The sequence below is a fragment of the Protobothrops mucrosquamatus genome, unplaced genomic scaffold (genome assembly GCF_001527695.2).
Source record: "Protobothrops mucrosquamatus isolate PMUCROS unplaced genomic scaffold, P.Mucros_1.0 scaffold150, whole genome shotgun sequence".
NCBI classification, from domain to species: domain Eukaryota; kingdom Metazoa; phylum Chordata; class Lepidosauria; order Squamata; family Viperidae; genus Protobothrops; species Protobothrops mucrosquamatus.
In genome coordinates, this window is record NW_015386515.1 from 1232755 (window position 1) to 1238324 (window position 5570).

At 41.3% G+C, this 5570-nt stretch overlaps 1 protein-coding gene across 2 annotated transcripts in view; it reads left to right on the forward strand.

Annotated features, from left to right (window-relative positions):
• Window positions 1-981: 981 nt before the first annotated feature.
• The window catches only part of ECSIT (ECSIT signalling integrator), an 11410-nt gene continuing 6821 nt past the window's right edge, over window positions 982-5570 (forward strand). The window contains exon 1 of one of the 2 annotated variants that reach the window (XM_015813293.1): window positions 982-1013. The gene's annotated coding sequence lies outside the window, so the exon portion shown is untranslated. Of the gene's footprint in view, window positions 1014-1066; window positions 1158-5570 lie in introns of those variants that run through there. The other variant, XM_015813294.1, reaches the window with a different exon arrangement.

The following is a 5570-nucleotide window of genomic DNA, read 5'->3' on the forward strand; positions in this document are numbered from 1 at the left end:
TGCTTGGCATAACACATTTTCTATAGCACCCAGCCAGTTACTCTCCTGGTTGCCAGCCCAGGGCAGTGAAGCAACTGTGAAAGACGTTTTACCTGGCAGCCTCGATAGGGATACACAAGTGAGGTTGGTTAGTTAGGGTAAAGAAATGAAATTCATAGTGACATTCTGTGTGCCACCTCATGGACTGGCGGACTACATCTTAAACTAGCTATCTGGACTGCCAGAAGAGTACAAACTGCAAGGGAAAACAACAAACCAATTGAGGGACGGATAATGGCTGTTTCCCTAAGGCTATGATCATTACTTCTTGTCCTGCCCTTTGATGCTTTAGACTAGAATAAGTCAATCCCCTCTTCTCTGAAAGCCTTTCAAGTAGTGGTTTATTGTTAATATAGGTTTATCCTACCTTCCTATGTTCAAGTTATTTTATATACTCTCCCCTCTCCAAAATCTTGTCTGAAATTGAGGAAAGAACAAAAAAAAATGAGATGATACACATTTGCAGTATTAGCTCTGTACAAAAAATGGTGTTGTGGCTGACAGCGTAACCGCCTGAAATTTAAGGACAACAGTGCAATCGGATATGCGCAGAATTTTCCCACAAAAGCCACTTTACTGGAGTGGTTTAAAAATAAAATAAAAAATCCTGCCAGGTGAAAATTGTCATCTCCGAGAGGCAACGAATTTCCAACTTCCAGCTGTAGAAACTTAGCCAAGAAATGAAAAAGACAATTCCAATCGAAGGAATCCGCGGACGCGCTTCTATCCGCTAATGCCAATGCTGGCTATGGAATTTTGGGAGTTGAAGTCCAACCGTCTTAACGTTAGTAAGGTTGAGCAAGACTGCGCTAACGCACAGGAAGCCTCCCATCAGAGGCGGCTCTCGCGAAACTCCAATCACCCCCGCCTGCCTCGAGTTTGAGAGGAGGCGGGACTTTAAGCAACAATCTGAGCAATTGGTGACGAAAACGTCACGCGGAGAAATCCCAGGATGGCGGTGGAGACAGCGGAAGGTCAGAGGCATAAGGGGAGCGCGTGAACTCTTCTCGTGGGGGAGGGATGGGTTGGGGCGCTTTGAACAAGAAGGACCTGCGGGAATAGGACGGAGGAATGTGCCAGAACTGGGAAAAAGTCAGATAGTAATCGTGACTGTCCATGTGCGTTATTCCATTTAAATATGAATTAGATTGACAATGAGGTTAACGTTTAATATATCATTATATCTCTGTGACCAAAATGTATACGTGTTTATTTATTATCGGCTCTAGGTTTTACTATATATTTAATATTTCCTAGCTTTTTAAAGGAGGTGCAGGCTGAGTTCAGAGTGCTGAGCGTGAGCCACAAGTAAGCGGAATGGGGCATAAATATTTAAACGAGCTGCGAGGAAATTAGGTGGAATTATGGGCAATCATGTATTGATATACTTGTGTTACATATAAATTAGATGAGAGTTGGTGTGTACTACTGAGTTGGGAATTGAGGTATAGTACATATTCCAAATCCTGATTGCAGGCCATCAATAATTTTTGACACCTAGTGACCACATAGATATATTTTCTTCATGATGATCTGTCCCTAACCAGGTGTTTCAGGTCTTCCAACTGTGCTCTCGATGTCCCTGTAACTGAGTCCATCCACATTGCTGCCAGTCATTCTTTTCTTCTTCTTCAATCTTTCCCACCATCACAGCCTTTTCCAGAGAGCTAAGTCTTCACATAACATGTCCAAAGGAGGTCTGTCAAACATCCCATTTGGACATTCAACCAAAAAAAACCCTCATTTTAAATTAGCAAGAGTGTAGCTTTATTGAAAGATCCATCTATGTACAGCTGAAGCAAAGTCAGTTCTGGGATTTTTCCAGCGAAAGCCTCATAGGTAAAACCTCTTTTCCCCCTCCAGGCCACCCACAGTTCATAGTTCACTAATTAGGTTCAATTCTTTTGTTTTGGGAAAAGACTATGTCGCTCAAACATTTCATAACTTGACTTTGGTGTCTAATGTCTCGCCGGCAACAGAAGGTACTCTTGCATTACAGAGCTTCCCTCCCTCCTTAGGAATTTGCCCACCCCCTTCTTGCTGTTTGGCAAACTGTGACCGACAGCAGGTGCAACTATTGACCTGAGTCAGGTTTGACAAGGACAATTTAAGCTCTATCATTTGTTCCTCAAGTGAGAGAACTCTGGGCCAATTTGTTCAATGATCCATTTATTTGTTTTCTTGGCTGTGCATAGCATTCTCAGGATGTTCTCCAATACAAAAATTCAAAAGTGTCAATACTACTCATATTCTGCTAGGTAGGTACCAGGTATCATATCCTGCTAGGGTAGGTAGACCACAAACTACTTTTTGGTAAGCTAGAAAAATTTGGGATAGACAGCACCATCACCAGATGGATTTGTAACTAGCTAACAAACCATACTCAATACGTAGTCCTTAATGGAATTACATCCACATGGAGGGAAGTAAGCATTGGGCTATCCCAAAATTCCATTTTAGGCCCAGTACTCTTCGACATCTTTATAAACAATCTAGATAAGGGAATAGAAGGGGAACTCATCAAATTTACAGATGACACTAAGTTGGCAGGAATAACCAACACTCCAGAAGATACACTCAAGATCCAGATGACTTGAACACTGACTTTGGTCCTGTCTAACAAAATGAATTGCAATGTAAAGAAAAATAAGTTTTTATACTTAGGCAAGAAAAATCAAATGTACAGGTACAAATTAGGTGAAACTTGGCTCAAAAGCAGTAACTTTGAGAAGGATCTCGAACAGTTTAGTTTGTCACAATGTTGACGTTCGGCTCCTCTTAAAAGAAAGGAGAAATCCTGCAAATCAAACAAGAATAAAAGTTAGGAATCCCCTCAGTTTGTTTCCATATTTATCATAAAATTTACATATGAGCCTATCAGCTTTCACATCAGTACACTTCACCCAGGTAGCCTCTGATAACGGATATCCCTTCCACTCCATTAAATATTTCAATTTCCCTTTATACAATCTAGCATCAAGAATATGCTTCACTTTGTAATGAGTGTCTCCAGCTGTCACAAGTGGGCCAGGTGCTTTCTTGGGAGGGGGTCTCAGAATCTCTGAAAGGCTTCAACAAACTGCAGTGAAATACTGGGTGGATGTTTCCTAAAAGTCAAGGGAGTTTTAGTTCCACAGTCAATGGGTTTAAAATCTGCACTATGGAAAAAGGTTCCAGGTATTTTGGCCCCAATTTTTTGCTAGGTAATTTGAGTCTCAAATATTTTGTGGAAGGATAAACCTTCTCTCCCACACAAAATGACTTTTGAGGTGCCCTTTTCTTATCAGCTTGTTTTTTGTAAGTCTCTGAGGCTTTTTTCAAAGCTTTCTTTGCATTGACCCACACCTCCTTCCAAGCGGACATCCATTGATCTAAAGTCTGAGATGCAGGTGTTCCTGGAGGTATTCCTCACTACTGAAGTTGGTCGGGAATTCCTCAGTAGACACAAGCCTGGAATAGATTGGGGTGCGGGCCATTCTTGAAATGGTGGACCAGGGATCGTTCTGGCCACTGCTCAATTCTGCCTGCCACTTCTGGAATTCATGCACATATTCCTTCGCTGGTTTGCCTCCCTGCTTTACTTTGTGAATGTCCTTCTTAGCTTGCAAAGCTATGGACTCATTCTTGAATTTGGTTCTTAACCCTTGGATGAATAGATTGTAGCTCAGGTGCTTGCTCATTATGCAGTCTGTTCAGCCATTCTGATGCCTCCCCCTCTAGATTCACTGCTATCACTTCAACTATAGCGACAGGGTCCGGGTAGGCAAGGTGCCTTTCAAGTATATTATTCTGCTTTTTCAACATCTAACATTTGGTTCCATAGAGTGTCACATGACTTGTATAATTTCAATATTTTTGAAATCATAAAATAAACATCACTTCTCCATCACCAAGGTTGGAGATGAAAGTCATAACATGGAAAAATAGGATAATCTATAATTACTATTTTTATGTTAATCTTCCTGCCAACATTTTTGACTGCTATCTTTCCATTGTTTTATATGTTTTGCCTGACCTTGGGATTGGTCTGTGAAAACTTTTTCTGTTGCATTTTGACTACAGAATGCACACATCAAGGAATAAGTTATCACAACACAGTTACCCTTTTATTTCACACACAGTTATAATGTTTGGACAATGAAGTTTTGGGACAAAGCAATTTGGAACATTTGAGGGGAAGCTACAGAATGTACTTGATCTCTAACTGTGAAAGGGATATGCACTGTTTATGTACAAGAATGATGGAAAGATAATAGCATCCTAATATCTTCCTTTACCTACGGAATCTTAATGTGTTTCTTCTATCTTTAGCAATTTCTGCATTTCCAGAGCTATTGTTGTGCTTGCATTGCAGCCCCTCAATACTAGTTTATCCCAAACTGAAATCCCTAGCTCTCCAAGCTTTGGACATCAGCATAAGTATGGGCTTTTCTCCCTGTTTTGGTGGGGTCATACTTATCTCTTTGATAATTCCTTGATTAGGGCATTGTTTTCTGTTTGATTGGCCCAGGGTTAATATCTGTTGATATGGGTTTTGGCTGATGGAGAGGATGTGTTCTGGTCTGTTCATTTCCTTCTTAGTTTTTTTATTGTCCATTTTAGTGAAATTATGGTTGAACTTGTCCATGTGATTTATGAGATTTATGTTGTGTCCCAGCCTACGTGAGTCCTTGTTATGCTCACAAGAAGAAACCCCTCTTCCAAGAAACAGGCAGGAACTGCAAGAAAAAACCAACCCCTTTTATTCTCACAGACCTGAGTCAATGTCCAAGGCAAACACAGTCCACAGAAACTCAATCTTCAACACGAATGGTTGCCTTTGGCAACCAGCACCTCCCACACCTTCCCTTTTATAATTCAGCCAAGGCGTGGCTTCCTAATGCCTTCTCCTTTGCCTTTGGAGCCGCCCCATTGCATTCCTTTGTCCTACTCACTTCTCTTTCCTGCGCATTCGTGCATCCGGAATTTGTCCCAACTGTTCTTCATCACTGTCCAACTCAGGGTCCCAGCACAGCTGTGTCTCAGCCTGAACGTGAGTAGAGGGGCCAGTTTCCTTGTCCGACTGTAAGTCTTGGAGCTCCTCAGAGCCTTCCCTCTGACTCTAATGTCACTCCAGGCCTCTCCTCCTCATCTGATTCCTCAGACTCAGCTGCCAGATCCATTGGCTGGTGAGGAATCACAATTTGGGAGTTTTCACAGTGTCTTCTGACTGGTAGTTGGCATTTATGGATAAACTCTGCAAGTCTTCTGTTTGCCTTATATAGTGACCATTATAATATATATTGTAAGTGATTCCTGTTTTTTCTTCCTGGTCTATTGAATCTTTTGGTTTACTTCACAAGTTTTGAAGGGCTTTAGTTGGTCAGTGTACTACAGTGATGCTATGTGGTTGTCATAGTATTTTTATTTATTTAGGAAATTTATATGGTCACCTACTCGCTCAAGGCGGCTTACAAACAATAAATAAGTATAGAAAATAAAATAAAAACAATAAAAAAATAATATCTCCTTCCCCCCCCCCCCCCCCCCCC